Here is a 21,393-nt window from a genome sequence, read left to right as displayed (position 1 = left end):
GCCACATCTGTAGCTCAAACTGAAGTGCTCCAAGAGAATAAGATCAAGTTTATAGTCCAAATATTATTATGAGACAATAATATTTGACTTTTCTATTTTGGACAGCCAGTCTAAAAATAGACTTTGATCACTCCTACTGTGATCACTCCTGCTATGGTCACTCCTACTGTGATCACTCCTGCTATGGTCGCTCCTACTGTGATCATCCCTGCTGTGGTCACTCCTGCTGTGATCATCCCTGCTGGGATCCAAAAATAGAACTTGCGCCATAATTTCCCTGCGGGCCCACTTAGTGAAGGCGACTCTTTTCACTAAGCTCCATCATCTTGTTGCAATCTCAACACAAAGGCCGCAGAGATTATCGTTAAAATTAGAATTTCTACGTGCCCAACAGAGACCCTCGTTTGTTTAATTTCTACGTGCTGTAAAGATTATCGTTCAGATCAAGCAAATATTGCACAAAGGCCGCAGAGATTATCGTTCAAATAAGAGATTATGTAAGTATGTTTTATTACAATTTATCAATATAACATGTGTTAAATTCATAATTTATTTTATGATGTATAAATATAATTTTAATTTTATTTTATAATTGTTTTTAATTAAATATAAAAGAAAAAAAGAAATAATTATCTTAGACATATAGCTTAACTTTATTTGCTACACTATATTCGATCATCCCTGTATCCCTACTATCCACCTATTTATTATTGATAATTAAATTAAATTTTATAAATTCCTTATTTAAAAATAGATATGTCTATATAATTTTGTAATAATAATAATAATAAAAGATAAAACTACTATTTTTTTTTTAATATTCAACAAAAATGTATGATAAGATAATTGTTTTGATGCATATCTACCTTTACTAACCATTTAATTTTTATGATTGCATTGGTTATAACTCAAAAAATATACACAGTAATAAAGTGAATAACTTCACTTAGGAATACTCACCATGTTCATTTAATATTAAAGAAAGTTAAGTATAAGGATTAAATCACTCACAAAGTGGTATATTGTGCACTCGACACAAATTTCAAGAAAGATATTTGACATGGCAAGATGCTTCTTAACTAGAAGAGTGAATGCCTTAACCTTAAAAAAAAAACAATGTGATTTACCACAACATTTAAGCCATTATAGACAACGTTATGGGAGAGATAACCCTATTGTGGGGCTTGGTTGTGTTGAATGTGGCATGATTTTTTCAAGCAGTCAAGTGTAAAGAATGCTAGTTGTACACAATCCAATTTTGGGGTGGCTATAATCGCTTGGTAGATTAATTCATAAGATCTATAACTCAAGTGAATTTGTTAGTTAATGGTAAGAAGGTATCCATCTCTAAGTATTCACTTGATGTAACCATTCATTGTTCTCTTTGTTTGGTTGTTTTATGAGGTGATTAGGAAAAATCATTTATTTATTTATTTTTCTTAAAGAAGAAATGGATCTCTACCACTTCATACTGATTTTAGAGAGGTTGTTGTGTGAATTGTGTCTCTAAGAAAACAAATCATATTTAGTAAAAGGATTTGAGCTCAAACCTATGTAAGGGTTTTTTCTCTCCATTTGTAAAGTGTGACTTGAAAGTGCTCATAACTAGGGCACTCACCCTACTTAATAGTGGAAGAAATAGCAAGCTTAATAAGCAGATATGTTAAGATGTAATTGTTTGACAATGGGTTCAGCGCTCCCTATGTGTTTCGTGACATGGACTAACCGCCTTTCATGGATCTTAACTCTGACAATTGTATTTGAGAATAATGCCTGTAGATTTTAGTATAATGAAAATTGTGATTCCAATAAGGTGGTATTAGATAAATAGGTCTCATGTTCGAAACTCACTCGACTCACGCTAGAGGGAATATTGTTGGATATTTTGTCCAACACTCCTTTGTGTTTCATGACATGGACTAGATGCCTCTCATGGATCATAACTTTGGCGATTGTAGCAGATACTAATGTCGGTAGGTTTTGGTCTAACAACAATCATGATTCCAACAAACCTTATTTTATAAACCCTAATATAAAACTCTATCTATTATAAGCCCTATATATGAAACCCTAATATTATAAACCCTTTATATTAAACAACCAATAATATAAATCCAAATATTATGAACCAAAATATTATAACCTACTATTTTAAATCCAAATGTTACAAACCCTAGCAAAACCACATTGATAGAGGACAACTATGAATGGCTTTCGAATTTTGTTAAATATTGTAAATATAAGGTTGAAAGATTTTGAACATGGTTAACTATTTAAACATGTAACATAAAGGTTAGCTTTGTTTGACTATGTGTGTCTAATGTGGTTGACTATTAATCTTAATCAATAATATTAACAGACAATTATGTTTGATCTAAGTTGAATAATGTTGAGTGTCAAACATAGTCAAACATTTCATACATAGTCAACCACATTAGTAAATGTGGTTAATTAACTTCGTAATGTCACATTATGACATCAAATAAATTGCAATGTAATGTAACATTGCGACTATGTTTGATAAATTTTTGTCACAATGCGACAATATAACATTGCAACAATGTTTGTTACATTGCGACATTTGTCATATGGCTTGGCCAAGTTCACCATGGGTCAACATGGTTTGACTAATTTGACCCAAGTTGACCATACTTTTTCTATGATATATTGTGGTTGTCTATCTTAATCAGGGAAGGCTATGGTTGACCATGTTCTACCATGGTGACCTAGGTTTACCATATTTGACCATATCAACAATTGTTAACCATGTTGAACATGGGTTGACCATGATTTTTAAAGGTTGATTATAGTGACTATCCTTCATCAAATATGATCACAATTGACCATAGTTGACCTAGGTTGTCAATGGTTGAACATGATGGTTTGTGTATATGATTTTATGTAAAGGTTGACTATGGTTAACTATAGTCAATTGCGATTCACTATAGATGAACATTGTTGACAATAAATGTCGATATTTAATATTATAGACTCTAATATTATAAACTATAATATAATTTACCTAAATCAACTGTAGTAAATATTAATCGCAAACCCTAATAGTATTATAAACATAATATACTATAATATAATATTATAAACCCAATATAATATCATATTATATTATTGTAAATTTATTACTAGTTGTGAAAAATTATTAATTAAATCACATACATCTCAATTATATCATAAATGTTTTTTTGGTTGTCCACATTCAAATAAATCCACAACATTCACCTCACCATATATCACACAATAGCTTAACAAACTATCAAATTTAAAATTGCATACTAAGGCAATTAGTATGAGACATTTTTAAATAAAATACATATTTTTATAAATTAAATATACGTTTTTAAAAACACATTACTTTATATTTACATGCATATTACTTAAAATGGCTTATTTATCATTATTTTATTAAAATGATATTTTAACAAGATACTTTCTTCATAATACCATATACAATTATTTTTGTTAATATGAAGACAATAAGTTATATTTCTTTGTAAATAAACAATGTGAAATTATAATATGAAACATTGAAATATTTTTAATTAATGTTGAATTTTATATTTTTTTTGAAAATGCTCTTTACAATATTATGCCCTTTGGTTAAATATATAATTACTAAATATTAGAAGAAATATTTCATATTTTCCTACATATGTTTTTACTTTATGGGATGCCAAACTGTTTATGTATTTCACTTTGGTTAAATATATAATTACTAAATATTAGAAGAAATATTTCATATTTTTCTACCTATCTTTTTGACTTTATGGGATGCCAAACTGTTTATGTATTTCAAACACACTGAAAACTTCATTCTAGTAATATCTAATATTTTTTAAACAAATTTTTGGATCATTATCGTTCATCCAATTTATTTTATCATTTAATTCTTTATATTATTTCAGCATAGCTTTCATCTTTTCTCTTAGGTATGTTGGTAATTAAACATTAATAACAGATTAAGTAGGCAATTTTGGCTGGTTAATATTGCTCTCAACAAGCTACTATAAGGATCACTAAAATTGAACTAAAATTGAGTCTTATGAATTATGGATTATCGTATTAATTTATTTATAGGCAATGTGATAATGTATTAATACAATTATTTATTATTACGTCGTAAAGTGTTCCCCTTTGCAAACAACTCCCCTGTTGCCCTCCTGTCCTCTCTCTGCATTGTTCGATATTTTGTCAGGCAATCAAATTTTGCGCGCCACTTAATTTGAATCACGAATTGTTTTGGCGAGGTGGCAACAAATCCACCCTTCGTTAGTAGGGCATGGATCCAATGGTCCTTATCGATAAAGGTTCGTTATGGGTGTAAGCAACCCTTACTCAACCACACTCACCTGCCCCACTCACATTCAATGCTCATCCAGTCGAGCTCGACTTTAGTGATTCTCTATGATTTTTATGAAGAAACTAGTTTTTTTTATAGTTTAGCAGGCTAATTTATATATGACATTACTGAGGAACCATCGATGAATAGCTGTCACACTAACTCTCACTATTTTTCTTCCACTGTTATGCCCCTCCATCCATTCAAGGTCTAAAACATGGTGTTAATGATTTATCAGTTGTAGAATCTTCCAAAGAATACTTGTTCTGCTATCAATATTCTGCTCCCAAAACTAGAGGTAACTTCCTACTGTTTTTCCATATATGTGTTTTTTTCAACCCTTAGGGTGAAGGTCTTAATTGATTCCCAAAACTCCCCATGAAAACGGTGGTAAATGGTTGTCATTTCACTCCCAATCGTGGAGTTTTCTAAGAATTGGTTTATATAAATCATAATCAATTTATTTCAGGAAATCCTATTTTGAACCCCCTATGTTCTCGATTGATTCCTAGAACTCACGATGAAAACAATGGCAGATGGTTGTCATTTTTCTCCCAGTCATGGAGTTCTCTAAGAATTAGGTTATATAAATCATAATTTATTTATACCAGGGCCCTAAGTTCTTCAGCATGAATTTGTTTGTATTTCACATATTTTAGGTAAACCTTGGTTGGAATCCCTAACTTTTAAACTATAATTTTGGGAAAAAGGAGGTTGAAGTTAAATCAGAATTAAGAAAAAATGACAGATGATATGTCTATGGATGAGAAGGCGTGGAAGGATGTTTTGAGAAGTATGCTTCCCCTTGGAGCCCGAATCCCTAGCGAGGACGAGCTTGATTATTCCTTTGCCATGGAGTATCAAGATATGACCATTTCTTATTAGGTCTCGAAAGTGGATTCGGTGGATGTAAGCCAAATTCCGACTATAGACTTTGCACAATCATTAATTTCTTTACCTTTGTTTCTAGTTATCCAACCGATTTCATCTGCAACCCTTGTGCAATCAATTCCACAACAACTGTCTTTCACCCTGATAGGAGTAATCTCACTATTGGGAAGGGTATTTCTAAAACAAGATTCAAATGAAAGCTTAGTGGTGTAGAAAGTCCTAAAAATGACTCCACCCAAATTGCACGCTTTGTAGTTGTAGTGGACTCTTCAAAGGTTGCGTTCATACAAGAAAAAACACGAAGAGATTATAGACCATGCTCACTTAGAATAAAAAAATGATAACTATGCACAATCATAATATAAACATGTTGGAGAAAGTGAGTCTATATCCATGGAGGAAGTTCGTCTCCCGCTAGAATTTGGGAAGGATGAGGACAATTCAAATTTATTGAATCCATTCTTTCTGGAGATAGAAGAAACATCAAATTTAAGACCATCATAAAGTTCTAAAATTCCAGCGGACTCCACCAAGAAATCTTCATATGAGTACGATGAATCCACTCCTGCTTTAGTCTCGTCCTCATTTCTTTCTTCACCTCATGGGTTGTTCAACTTACATAACAGTGACACAAAACAATTGGCACCTGTAAAAAATCAGAATGTGGAATAGATGGATGATGAGGACATTGATGCTTCACATTTCATTTCTCCAGATCCTTTATTGAGACTTTTTGCATCAAATAGTTTGGTCCCAAGAAAATCATTCTATTTTTCTCTAAGCTAGCAAGTATTCAACACACCAAACCTTATATTGCAGTATCGCACTAGAAATTAAAAACACATATGTGGAATTCAAATGAAACTCTACAAGAATGCATTCATCTGATTATAGAAACAATGTGTGACTAGAGTTATTTGAATTTTCATAAGGATTTCTGGAAATATCAAAATTACATTAAAACTGTGAAATATATCCACTCTGATTCTATTCTATTTGCATATGCTTGTATTTTTTACATGCAATGTTCAATGGTTTTGAGATTTTTTGGGTTGTGCTTGTCATTTGGTTGATTATTAATTTGGATGCTTTATTGCAGAGTTTAGATTTTGGAGAGATGCCCATAGGCGTACAAGACACCGATGAATGCTTCCCCAATACACTAGTCTTGTTGGGTGTGGAGCCTGATTATCTTCTTTATTCAAAGGTTTCATCTAGATGTATACCCAAGGAAGACTATACACCCCTCTACACAGGGGGGTAAATCCCCCCCGGCTAGGGGGTCCGGGGGCCAACGGTCCCCCGGTGGGGGTTCATGGGCAGCGCCCCCCAAGCCAAAAATAGATGTAAAATTGCCTTGTAAAATTCTAGTAATTTCTAGTCAATTTGGGCCGTTCATTAGGCGGATGATCTAACGGTAGAAGTTATGTTTAATTTAGGGTTTTTTGCCCTAGAAGCAACTCCTCACTATATATGAGGGAACTGTATTGTGTCTATGTAGATCTGTATTCTAAGTGAGGAAGAGAGAGGAGATTGAGAGCAAAGAGGGTGTTACAACGGATCTGATGTAGGTTGTATCTCTTCAGTTTGCTGGATAATATAGAAAAAGAAGGACTGGCCGTTTCTCCGTGGACGTAGCCCAAACTGGGTGAACCACGTATATCTGTGTCTCTCTTGTTTTATGCGTTTTCTGTGTTTATATTTTTATAATATTTTATGTGTTCCATTGCTTTGTAATATATAATTTTCTAACAACTGGTATCAGAGCCGAAGGTCTATTTGGCTAATAAACTCGTAGGAGTGAAGGGTTCCTAGTTCGAGTGGGAGCAATGGCGGAAGATGGTAGGTTTAGGGTCGAAAAATTCAATGGCCAAAACTACTAGCTGTGGAAGATGCAGATGGAAGATTATCTGTATCAAAGAGATTTGTACCTACCATTGAGTGGAAAGACAAAGAAGCCGACGAGTATGACAGACACAGAATGGGATATTCTCGACAGAAAGGCACTTGGAACAATAAGGCTGTGCCTAGCGGCATCAGTAGTGTTTAATATTACAAAGGAAATGACAACATAGGGTTTAATGTCGGCATTAGCCAAACTATATGAAAAACCCTCGGTGTCAAATAAGGTATTTCTTATGAAGCGTTTATTTAATATGAAGATGTCAGAAGGTGGATCTATTGCAGATCATTTAAATGATTTTAATACAGTTACAAGTCAGTTAAGTTCTGTAGGGGTAAATTTTGATAAAGTTAGGGCTCTGTTATTTTTGTGCTCATTGCTAGAAAGTTGGAATGGTTTAGTTATGGCCGTTAGTAACTCTATCTCTGGATCTAGTACTTTAAAGTTTGATGATGTTTTTGGTGCAATCCTTAGCGAGGAAATGCGAAGGAAAAGCTCCGGTGAGACATCAGGTAATGCTTTGACTGCAGAGACTAGGGAAAGAAACATGGAAAGAGGAAAGAGCCCAGAATATCGCAGTAAGTCAAGAAAAGGTAGATCCAAGTCCAGATCAGGGATAGTGTGCTAGAAATGCTGGAAGAAAGGACACCTGAAGAAAGACTACAAGTCTCGGAAGGGAAAAGAAGGAGATGCGCAACAAGAAACTAATCATGAAGTGAATGTAACTGGTGATGTGTTACAAGATGCTTTGATTCTTTCATTAGAAAATATTATTGATGCCTAGGTGGTAGATTCAGGGGCCTCATTCCATGCCACACCTGATAAGAAACATTTTCATGATTATGCTCAAGGAGATTTTGGACAAGTTCGATTGGGTGATGATAAACCTTGTAAAATCGTTGGAATGGGTACAGTTTTCATAAAACAGAAAAATGGAAATCAGTGGCTATTGAAGAAGGTAAGGCATGTTCTAGATCTGAAGAAAAATCTGATATCAACAGGGCAGTTGGGAGGTGAAGGTTGCGTAACTACTTTCACAGATAAAACTTGGAAGGCCACTAAAGGATCCCTAGTAATAGCGAAAGGAGAAAAGATTGGTACATTGTATTTATGCAATGGTATTTCTAATTTTGTTAATGCTTTAACCTCTACAGGAGAAGATACAACAATGTGGCATCATAGGCTCAGGCACATGAGTGAGAAGGGGATGCAAATTCTTCACTCAAGAAATTTGTTACCAGGTTTGAAGCATGTTGATTTAAAATTCTGTGAGAATTGTGTTTATGGAAAACATAAGAGAGTCAGATTCCTTAGAGTTGGGAAAGAAAAGAAGAGCGAAAAAATATAGCTTGTGCATACAGATGTATGGGGACCTGCTCAGGTATCATCTCTTGGTGGTTCTCATTATTATGTTACTTTTATTGATGATGCAACCAGAAAAACTTGGATTTATTGTATTCGAAATAAATCTGATGTATTTGATACTTTCAAGAAATGGAAAGCTTTGGTTGAAAATGAGATAGGGAAAAGGTTGAAGTGTCTCAGATCAGATAATGGAGGTGAATATTGCAGTAAAGAGTTTGATAGGTACTGTTCAGAGAATGGAATTCGCAGAGAGAAGACAGTTCCTGGAACACCACAAGAAAATGGTGTGTCAGAAAGGATGAACAAGACAATCATGGAGCGTGCAAGGTGCATGAGTGTTATAGACATTTTTGGGCACTGCAACCCCAAGCATAAAATGTCCATAAATCAAGGGATCCTAAGTCCCCAAAAGTGTTGTTCCAACCCCTAAAGTAACAAGGTCAACTGATTACAGCTTCTCCTAGAAGTTCTCCATGAAAAACCACTCACAACTGGTCAAAACATGATCATTTCACCTACTCCATAGGCAAAGTGTGTTGCATCTCACCTAAGTACACTCAGTGGGTGCATTGCATTTCAAAAAGCCCTTCTACGGGGTGCAATGGGTGAGAAGAGACAAATGGTAGTGTCAATCCGCGAGGTGGAGAAGCATGGAATCTTCCAGAAACTTCTCCTGTGACACTTGCCATTCTGATTTCGACCAAGGATGAGTAAGAGATCATCAATCTCCAAGTGGAGGCAAGAAGTATCAGAGGGAAGACACTAATCAAATCACAAGCTGACTCATCTCCCTTATAGATATCTATATATGGATCCCTCATCCCAGAGATCCAGAGGCTGGAATTTTGCATATTGTAAGGAATTGTTGTTGGTTTCTTGAGGCAACATCATAGTGTTGGGTGATCTAAGCTTTTGTATGAGGTGAAGAAGGGCTTACTTGCTGAGAGGATGATGCTGGGTCAGAACAACTGGTTGTAACTCTCTTGGCTCTTTCTTGATTATCAATAAAGCTATTCAAGTTTTCCTCCATACTCTTGTGTCATTTATGTTTTATGCATTTGTATGGTCAATTTACATCTGATCCTAGATTGTTTATGATAATAGATCCATGTTCTTGTATAGTGTTATGATGCTTTGATTCTACAGGTACTCTGTGAAGCTGGGTATACAAGGAAGCAAGTAGCAAAGTACTATCGGAAGAGAGAGGAATCGAGCAAGGAACCAAGCGCAAGACAGAGGTTGGTCTCCTTTATTCTTCTCTCATCTATCTTTCATAAAGGAAAATAAAAGTAGTTTTACTTTTTTTCTTTCTAAGGTAGCTACCACACCTTAGTGGGATTAGCAATTCTGCATAGACACTTTTCCCTGTAACAAAACGGCGACTCCACTGGGGAGCGACTAGGTTGTTTGTTTATCTACATTTGTTTATTTTATAAACTTACAGATGGAGCCTGAAGTTGAGCCAGGTAGCTTTCGAACTGCATTTTCTATGCAAATGCAAAGTAGATAAATGCTGCTTCAGTCAATCTCCGGGTTTTGTTTATGAATTAAACAACTAATTTACAAACTCTCTAATTGCCCTTGTGGTGGCTCTAGTAACCTCATTAGGTCTACCCCTATTGTTGATTTACCGATTACCACTTGCTCGGCCAAAATCCCTGAACTGAACTGCAAACTATGACCCGGAACCCAAGCAAAGTCTCGTCCCTGGCCCAGCGCACTCTCTGTTCTGTGAATCTGAAATTCAGCGCACTTCCCGAGTGTAGTAGGTGCGCTGCATTTCAAATTCACTGTGTTACAGGTGCGCTGATCAGACTAGGCATTGTTCATGAATGCTGGTTTCTGTTCACTCTTTTCAGATCTATTCAAGAATTTTGCTGCCTGTAGTCAGTACACCTCTGTTTGAAACCCCTTTCCTTGCTGATATTCCGCCTCCATTGTGCAAAGAACTGTAATTTTTTTTGTGTATTTGTTGAGTCATTTTCAGTTCTCCTTTGCAAAAAAGTAACGTAATTGTACTGTCGTTTCTTGATTTGAAAGTGTCGCAAGTGTCATTTTCAGTCATAAAAGAGAGTCTGATTGCTCTTGATAGGCAATTACCTTGTTACTATTGTATTTGATCTGAATTAGTAGTTTTTCTAGTGTCGAAAGCAAGTATTCATTTCCAAATCGCAAAGTGTTGTCATTGTCTTCATTTTAATTTTGAAAAGAAACTTGTTAGTAATTGTTGCTAGAAAAGTAATTCAGATTTGCGCATTAGCTTTCTTTTAATCATTCACATATTAAGAAGGCTGAAAACAAATACATGCATGTGTATTTGCATTTAGACTGTTTGATTGGTTTGATTTAGGACAGTGCATATAGTGTGTGCTATTTGCTCTTTGTTGAAAGAATTCTGTCTTTCTTTCCTTAGTAGCTAGGATTTTCATTGCATAAAGAAGATAAAAGATTGTTTATCATCTTAGATTGCATTTTAGGAATTGCACATCTACATCACGCGGTGAACCTGAAAGGAAAATTTCCTAAGCAAGATCAACTATAAAATAAATTTAATGAATCTAACAACGCTTTGGAACCTAACGCACAACATCTAGAAGTCTAGGCTAGAGACGTATTCTGGTGTCGTAAAGCCTGGTAACTGTTGTTCTCACTGTTGGTTGGGTGATTCCTCCACTTTGAGACGATAAGTGCCAGTATGGATTTGTGCTCCCACGTACCGTCGAGTATATTTTGGGAGACCACAATAGGCTTAATCCTTTATCCATAGGAAGCCGTGTCTACCGCCCTATCGATCGCAATGCACTGAACACAACATTCGGGAATATTGACTACTGTACCGTAAAAAGTATTATGCAGTTTTGCGATTAGTTTGGTAATCCCTCTGCCTAGATTTCCAGAGCAGTCCCTTTCGTTCCTTTTCAGAATCCTTAACGGAAAAGGTCCATCTGAGCACTTGTCACTTTAGGCTCATTAAAAATCGAAGGTGACTAGAGTCATCTTTTGTTTTTTCTCGACTCTTTAAAATTGAAAAAACAAGTTGTGTCAAAAGCGTCTAAAATTCATCTAATTCGGAAACATACTTCCCCTTGATTTTTAGTTGATCAAGTAATCCTCAATCGTGGAAGAAAGTCAATTGAAACCCCGTCGTTCGCGGAGGCTTACGAGTCAACTGTCTTTGTCTCCTGAATTGAAACTATTACGGACAAAGCGAACTCGTTTAACCGGTTCCAAATCTCCTGGTAAAGTTAGAACAAGTGTTCCAACAACATCAGAGACACCGGTTACTCCAAACATTTCTGATATCCCTGCCTTTACAGAAGAAGTTAAACAGCCACCGAAGGATAGTAGTATTGATCCTAGTCTGAGGGTAAACACTTGTGTTACTGAACCAGTTTCATCTACAACCGGTTCAGAGAGTGTTGTTCCCCAAACATCTGTCGCTGCAGATTCCATACCTTCTTCGGCATTAGAAATATTTTACGGACCTGACGGTCTAACTCTTCCACCTGGTTTGATTGCTATAGAAGAGATTGTGGAGGATCCTCCATCTAGTACTCCATTGCAATTTGGAGTCGGGATCAATCTGTATCCTTTTTCATCAGAAATTAGTCTACCACCAGTGGAAGCTCCTGTAGAATCGCTAGGTAATCTTTTGGATAGACTAGAGATGTCTGAACAACCGTCGACATCTAGGACTGTGTCGTCTGACACAGCAACGACAGAACTTCCTGCTATCACTCCAACAATGTTCGTCGGTATACCGTCTGTCCCGACTAGCTCTCAATTGCTAGAAGGAGCCCACTTAGGGGCTATTTTGACAGTATGGTCTATTCCTGCTTGTTCATCCGGAATAGTATCCAAAAACTCTTATGTTGAGTCTCAGCAAATTGATCCTTTGGGATGTCAATTTGGGCAGTCCGGTCCTCAAGGGCAAACCATTCCTTTAAGTACTGGATTACTGCCGTATGGGGGGCAGTATACCCTTTCATTGTCCCCTCCGAGAGGACAGCCATATGGGAGTTCACAACAAAATTCAGGTTATGCTGGAATTACGTCTAGCGGTTGGGTACCGATACTACCTCAACAATCAAGAGTTGTATATTCGATGCAACAATGTTTACCTATGTCAAATATACCAACTACGCCAGCTATTGTGACGGTGTCGCAAGTACAAGTGCTGCCTGTTGTATGCCAACCTCAGGTTTCTTAGGTTGTAATGCAACAGCCTCTTGACCCTGCGACTCAACCACAATTGCTGACTGGTGGAATGACACAGGTCCAAACGGGTACAATTACCCCTCATCTTGGTCGAACAGTTAGTATCAGACAACAACACATGGCTTCACAACCATGGCTAGTGCAATACCAACAACCGCAATTCCAACAAGTATACCAAGGATCTGAGAAACAAATCTTTGCAAATAGTGGGCAGCCGTATATTCAAAACGGTCAAAATCAACCATTCTACAATGGTCACACCCACCAACCTTACCAAAGTTACCAGCATCAAATGCATTATGCTAGTATGCAAAGACCAACTGATCAGGTGATTCCATCTTATCCTGGGTATGCTTCACCTAACCTGAATCAACAGTTACCCTTCGTGGCAACTTTAGAGTTACCTGATTTAAATCGGTTAACAAACGATCCAATCGCTTACACCCCTTGGTGGCCAGTGATTTGGCATAAACTTCCATCAGATATTCCTAAATTTAATGGAAATCCGAGTGAAGATCCGTCAAATCATGTGATGACCTTTCATCTGTGGTGTTCATCAAACACCCTAAACGATGATTAGATTAGACTTCACCTTTTTCAGAGGACGTTAACTGGTCCGGCAGCAAAATGGTATATCGAATTGCCCAGAGCTTCGTTTGACAACTTCAGTACCCTAGCCACAACCTTTTTAACCCATTTTCATTTACCGATAAGGTACGAAACGGGAATGGAACTTCTTACCAATTTCAAACAAACAACGGCCACTCACATATCTGATCATATACATGAGTGGCGACGTCGTCGTAGAATGGTAAAAACATATGTTCCTGATCAGCTTTTAACTGAATGGTTTATTAAGTCATTATTACCTTCCATCACGGAAGATGTGGCAAAAGGGGGAGTCGTCACCGAAGAGCAGGTTATCGCTTGTGCACAATATTTAGACTTGATTTACACTCAGTCTGGCACGATCTACGATAAAATACCTGACGCTCCTAGACTGGAATTCTCGATCCCTCCTCCTCCTAAATCAAACAATGACTCTCATGCCGGCGATGGTGTGATTGGCACGACAGACACGAAATCGACAAAGGCTACATCTAAAAAGGCCTGTAAGATTTCCGGTCAAAATGCAAAAGAGGAACTTCTTGCCTCGGAAGTAAATGCCATCTCGACAGATAAAGGCAAAGAAACCAAGCAACCAGGAGGCAAGAAGAAAAACAAAGGGAAGAAGAAGAAACAGGAGGAATCATCACCTGAAAAATCTTCTACAAACCCTTCTGGAAATAGGAAACCAAATCATCCATGCTTTATATGCGATGAGGATCATTGGACATCAAATTGTCCGTATAAAGCTGAGCTTAAAAAATTCTTCAAGAATACAAAGACCTCAGCAGTATTAACTGATCCGTTTCCAAATCCAGGAACAAATCTGGTTGATAGTGGAAATGCTTCCCTATCTCAAGTGCTGGTGTTGTCGGTTTCCGAACAACAAAATGATGCTTTGATATCGACAAGGAACAAATATTACGGTAATCCACAGTTGTCGAATAACAAGGAAAAAGATCAACCTAGCAGTTCGACAACAACTTCGACAGAAGTTGCGCCACCCATCATTCCTGAGTTGACAATAAAACCGCCAAAGGGAGTAGTACACAAGTCGACATTTAATCCTTGTGCTAGAGCAGCACAACATTATAATATAGTGGAAGATCTGGCCCAATCGCCATCCGCTATGTCGACACTTGAGGTACTGCAAAATTGCCCATCCCAAAAGCAGGATTTATTATCAGCTATCGGTGGGATAGACCCAAAGGATTCCAATCTTGTGTCCTTTAATCATAAAGGATACGATCCTCAGTTACCAGCTCAACTAGATTTCCTCGTTCAAGTGAAAGCCCTCAACAAAACCGTTCACCGAACAATTATTGATGAGGGGGCATCTACATGTATTATGTCGATGAGTTGCTGGAACACTTTAGGATCTCCAACCTTGTCACGATCTTTGACAACATTAAAAGCATTCGACGGAAGAACATATACCCCATATGGTATTCTAAGTAACTTGCAAGTTGAACTAGGAGGCAAACCAGTAGAAATAGATGTTGAAGTAATCGATGGAAACCTCGATTACAACATCCTACTGGGAAGACCATGGATATATGCTATGGCAGCTGTTGTGTCGACCTATTTTAGGAAGATTGCATTCCCCTTTCAAGGAGGTATTACAATCGTCGATCAACAAACTTTCCTCCCCAATGGTTCTCAAGTTACGGGAAGCATTCCAATGATCCATGGAAGCCCCCATTCACTTCAAAATATCAGAGTAGGCCAACTAAAATACCCTATACTAATGGGAACTTTTTCCCTTCCACCTCCAATAAATCTGGCGGAAGTAGCATCGGTAGGAACCTGCAATATGATATCTTCGATTAAAAAGATTTCAAAAAACGATATCAACATGGATCATACACAGGTATTGCCTCCAAGCCCAATGGAAATATTGTAGCAATCAATGTTCCTAGCATGGGAGGCAAACCCAAATCAACGCTCATCAAGCATTTGGATAGATAGGTCTAGGGAATATGGCACCCCTTTAGATCCTTGGTCGCGAGTGCATTACACCGACGAAGGAATTGTTCAATCAATGGTGATTGAAGGGGCACCTTGGGAAAGTTACCACCATCGTTCCCTTCTTCCAGATTGTGAAGAAGATATCCCTGATGACCTTCATCATCCTTCAGTTTTTGATTTCTTATCAAATACTATAAACACGGTGGATTCCGAGCGAAACTTTTCCAACATTGAAGAGACTATCGCCATAAATATCTCGACCAAAACAGATGTTGTAGAGAATATTTATGTTGGCAAATGTTGTTCTCCTTCAGAACTGGAAATATATAACGCTCTTTTTCGCGAATTCAGAGATGTCTTTGCTTGGTCATATAATGAAATGCCAGGCATTGACTCGAGTATCGTTGAACACGAAATCAAGATGTATCCAGATGTCAAACCAGTACGACAACGACTACGGTAGGTGCACCCAAAGAAAGTCGCTGCCATCAAGGCAGAAGTTGAAAAACTTCTCTATGCTAGTTTCATTTACCCGGTTCCTCTAACCGATTGGGTATCGAACATTGTTCCTGTTATGAAAAAACAGGGAACGATTAGAGTGTGCGTCGATTATAGGGATGTAAATCAAGCTTGTCCAAAAGACAACTACCCTACACCCTTCATTGACCAGATAATTGATGAATGCGCCGGATGTGAAATCTTTTCATTTATGGATGGATTCTCCGGGTATAATCAAATAAATATCTGCCCACAGGACCAGTCAAAGACTGCATTTATTTGTCGATGGGGCACATTCGCATATCGAAAATTACCCTTTGGTTTAAAGATCGCAGGGGCAACATTTCAGAGGGCAATGAATTATGCCTTCCATGACATCAAAAACATCATTCAACCATATCTTGATGACCTTCCAGCTCATTCGCGAAAGCGGACTGATCATCCGCAGCATTTAAGAGTGATATTTCTACGTTGCCGACACTACAAAATATGACTCAATCCACACAAATGTGTGTTCTGTGTCAGTTATGGTCATTTACTTGGCTTTGTAGTCTCGAAAGACAGGATTCGTCTCGACTCATGTAAGGTTCAGGCAATCATAAATTTTCCTCCACCTTCGAATTTGCTTCAGATTCAGAAACTCCAAGGGAAAGCAAAATTTCTGAGGAGGTTCATTCCAAATTACACCGAACTTGCTAAAGGTTATACTCGTCTATTGAAAAAGGAAGTACCCTTCGTCTGGGATTAGGTTGCGCAAGCTTCCTTTGATGCTTTAAAAGAATCACTAATGAAAGCATCATTAATGTACGCTCCCGATTATCAAAAAGACTTTAACCTGTATCTGGCTGCAGCGAATACAACCATCGCAATGGTTTTAGTTCAAGAAGACAACGGAATTGAACATCCTATATATTATTTGAGTAAGAACTTAAATGATACAGAAAGCAAATATTCTTATGTTGAAAAGCTAGCGCTCGCAGCTGTTCAAGCGATACAGAGATTTCGACACTATGTCCTCTTTCGAAAAACTACCATTCTGTCATATTGCAACCCCATGACTTATATATTGTCGCGACAGTTGCTAGGGGGAAAATATTCAAAATGGATAGTGATTCTACAAGAGTTTGATCTGGAATTTGTAAAATCCAAGTCAAAGAAAGCCCTGGTTTTTGCAGAATTATTATGCGATCTCCCATCGTCGTCCAACGATGAAACATCCGAAGAAACGATCGTGGATGAAAATTTGTTTCTGATATCTTCAAGCAATCCATGGTATGGGGATATAATCATTTATCTCCAAACCCAAAAGTATAGGCCTAATACCTCCCGTTCCGAACAAAAACGTATTCGATACTAATCAAAAGACTACATGATCGTCGGTGATACACTTCACCGTCGTGGTTTCGATACAGTTCTATGGAGGTGCCTCACCCATGAGGAGGCCGAAAAAGTCCTGAATGATTGCCATTCAGGCGCGTGTGGGGGGCATCAATCCGGTTACGCTACGGCGCAAAATTTTTTAAGAGCAGGGTACTTCTGGCCAACAATGTTCAAAGATTGCATAACTGCAGTCAGAAGTTGCCATGCCTGTCAAGTTTTCGATAGCAAAACCAGAAGACCACCCGCACCTCTACAACCAATAGTTGCGGTTGGGCCATTCGCCAAGTGGGGCATCGATTTTATGACATGTAACCCCACCTCGACCGGGGGGCATGGGTATATCATAGTTGCAGTTGACTATTTTACCAAATGGGTCGAGGCAATGCCTGCATTAGATAACACAGGTGAAACAACTGCCCTTTTCTTTTTCAATCATGTAGTCGCCAGATTTGGCGTCCCACAGGCTATAGTCACAGATCATGGATCGCATTTTCGCAATCACATGATGGTCAAATTAGCTGCCAAATTAGGGTTTTCTCATGATAGCTCTACTCCATATTACCCGCAAGCCAACGGACAAGTTGAAGCAATCAACAAGGTCCTGAAGTGCATGCTGCAAAGGATGATTGGAGTTCACAAAAGGAGTTGGCACTTGATCCTATACTCAGCCTTGTGGGCATACCGAACATCGGTAAGAAATGCAACCGGGTTTACACCTTTCCAACTGGTGTATGGCCTAGAAGAAATTTTACCTGTTCAGTGCGAAATCTCGTCCCTCAAACTCGCAATCGACCTTCTCCCCGAGACTTCAGAAGAGGAGGCTCGTTTCTTGGAACTAATCCAATTGGATGAAACCCGTCGTGATGCCGCTTTGGCTAACAAAGCCCATAAGAAATGAGTCAAGGCGCAATTCGACAAGAATGTCAAACCCCGTGTCTTCTCAGAAGGTGACTTGGTCTTGCTTTATGACCAAGAATCTGATAAATTGGGGGCAGGTAAATTCAAGTCTTTATGGATGGGCCCCTATATTTTTAAGCGAGTGTTAGCAAAAGGAGCCTACGAGTTAATGGATTATGACGAGATTCCACTGGCACAACCTCGTAATGGGTTGTACCTTAAGCGTTACTATGCGTAATTCAGTGTGGTAACCTATATGCTTTTGTTACATTTTTGTTTTCGCTAAAAGTATTTGTTTTGGTCAAGTAAATTCGCTTTTTACATTTGTCGCAGATGTCGAACCTATTGGAATCTTTTGTTGGATATGCCGATGGAGCAAGTCATAGTCCGCGGAACCTATCTTCTGCGGCTTGGGCCATTTTTAACCCAAGCGATGAGTTAGTAAGTTTCAGAGGGGTATGTATTGGTCGATCAACGAATAACATCACTGAATATAGCGTGTTGATAGAACTTCTCTCTGATGCCATCACACATGGCATATGCCGACTGGTCGTCAGGCTAGACTCATAGCTCGTCATACTACAACTCACTGGTATCTAGTCCGTCGGAAATCCAGCTATCTATTGTATGTTCCTACGGGTCAAGATTTTGGAAAGGCAATTTGATTTTATTCAATATCAGCATATTTCCAGAACCTTAAACACATTAACTGACTCATTGACAAATTATGTGTTAGATAGACATTTGCAACATTTATAAAAAGAAGCATCTCATCAATATTTGCATCAGGATCATGTAACTTAACCAAAATAAAACTCCAAAAATCAAAAAATATATAATTGTTTATGGTTTACACATAATGTTCTGTAACCAAGAAAAAATTGGTCGAATGACCCAAAACTCAAAACGCTAGGAGGCACCCTAGTCTAATGATGCTGGTGATAACAAGTCACCGCCTGTGCAATCATGCGTAAAAGCCTAGTCCATCGACTTGGCACGCCAGTAGTATGTCGTTGCAACCTTAAAGGCAGCTCGTCAGTCCTCACATCTGGAATACCGAGAGTGAGGCCCTCGACCTGATCCTGTAATTCTGAAAGAGTCTCGGCCACATCAAGGTCACGAAGGATAGCCCTTCCCACGGCCTCTCCTGCAGGAACGACAGCTGGCACTCTCAGGCGTACTACTGGCCGGACGGGACCGACATCTGCATGAGCACATGAGTTTTGATTAGTCTTGACAGAGTAAAGCACAAGGACATTATAAAAGAAAAATGATAAACAGGAATATGGTCGAAAAATTTACCAATGGCACCCCATTGTTTGCTAGCCTGCAGTACCAAATCTGGGTCACCCCGGAAGTCCATACCAGCATATGGATACTTGGAATAAACCATCTCCTGACGATCGAACCACCCGAAGAAGGTATCAGAAAAGGAAATCTGAGACTGACCAGCATGCCTAGACATATGGTCGACCCATCTCTATATACGTGGTTCAGTCGGTGGAGGTAAACCGAGTGCAATATACTGTGGCTGCATCAGTGGTATATTTTCCAAGGCGAAGGCGGTCAAGGTAGAACCATATCCAAAGTTCTTTAGTCTCCCGCTCTTCACCTTGTTCAACTATTCTTTCATCACAAGGAGTATTGCGTCGCACCAGTTTAACACCTTCGGTTCGAGACATTACAAGGTGTACTGCATATAAGATTGGTTGGCCACATGAAGAGCCGCACCACCAGCCATCCTACCAAAAGTGAACAGAAAATTCCTTAGGGACCTATCAGTGACATCTCGGATGATGATCTTGCCGTCTTTACTTGGCTGAGATCCCTCTCTGCAATACCTGTGAACATAATCTCTCACAGATTCACCTCCTCGGGCCGAACCTGATAAAGAGATGGGGGCACCCCGCCTCGATAAGTCGGTCAAAACAAATATGTCCACTACAGTCAAGGGGATGGATTTGCCCCTAATTTGGAACACCTGGCTGGTAGGATCCCAAGCATCGAGCAAATACTGCAGCAAGTTGATTTGTTGTCTCATGCTAGAAATGCGGAAAAACTTCAACAGGCCACAGTTCCGCAGTGCATTTACTATAATCGGATCATGTAAAGCAAGCATGTCCTCTTCTTCATGCTCACGTTCTCACCATGTAATAGTCATCTTGCTCCAAAAAATCTCTGAAAACAAACAAGAGAAGAGTTAGATCCTGATTTGGTGAGAAACAGACAAAATTTCCATCAAAAAACTGTGCATAAATTTCCTTCCTTGCGCTCATCGCACCTACAGAAGTGTTCTGGGTGCGTTGCATGTCAATTGGCCAGTAGACAGGCTAACATCCAACACACCTTTCGATACAAAAAGGGTGCGATGGAGCCAGGGCGAGTTTTTCAAACCCCAGAAGCTTAGAAAAACCAAAAATCAGGCTCAGAATGCAAAATGAAAAGCATGAAATGAAAGAGCTCAGGTTTAGCTCCTAACTGGTCCAGATGGTGCCGAAAATCGTCTACAGAATCTCTCAAAATCAGCTGATGAAAATCAATGGGGAAAAGCACCTCCAAAGCTCCAACAAGCCAAAGTTCAAATGAAATGGTAAAATGAGAGGTAAAAGCACTTTTAAATTACTTTTACATAATTCGAGTAAAATATTAGTGTCCTGCTCATTTTTTAAACATACATTGTTCATTTCTAACTAGTTTGATGAAGCAATTGAGCATGCAGTACAATCTTTGAAAGAACAAAGCTATTTATGGTAAAGAAATGACCGTTATATCGAGCAATTTTAACGCGGACTTCATGCTCGTTAAAAAATAAACATAAGCAATGAGCAAATGTTTCCCCCAGCGTTTAAGCTCAATAAACAATGAACCAATTCCCGGTAAATAATCATCGTGAATGTAGTACTTCAGCCTTTAAAGCCTTGGTCGTGTTCCCATCATCACCTCCACTCTGTATTGGCCGATCATTCACCTCCATTTGACTGTTTACCCCTTTTGAGGAACAGCTGCGAAGAGTGATCCTATTAGCCATCCTTGTAACACTGCCGTGATTGGAAAATTCCAAACCTTACCTGGAATCAGCTACTACCCAATTTTATCACTCATTTCTCAAAGACGAGTCTCCTTTAATCTCTTTTCAACTGACTCGTAAAATATGAAAAGATTGTCGAGCCATTGGCCTCTCCAGCTCGTTAAAGGGACCGAAAGTGCTATCTCTCCTTTAGATTTTAATCTTTTTGGACCTGAGGGATTATTACACAAAAAGATCGAGCGCTTGTTTTGTTCGGCTCGTTAAAAGTATGGAAAATTCATCCCT

The sequence above is a fragment of the Pinus tabuliformis genome, chromosome 9 (genome assembly GCF_031772625.1).
Source record: "Pinus tabuliformis cultivar Carrire ecotype Pingquan chromosome 9, CPIR1, whole genome shotgun sequence".
Lineage (NCBI taxonomy): Eukaryota > Viridiplantae > Streptophyta > Pinopsida > Pinales > Pinaceae > Pinus > Pinus tabuliformis.
The sequence above is the reverse complement of the archived record's forward strand: the minus strand, read 5'-3'. Positions refer to the sequence as shown.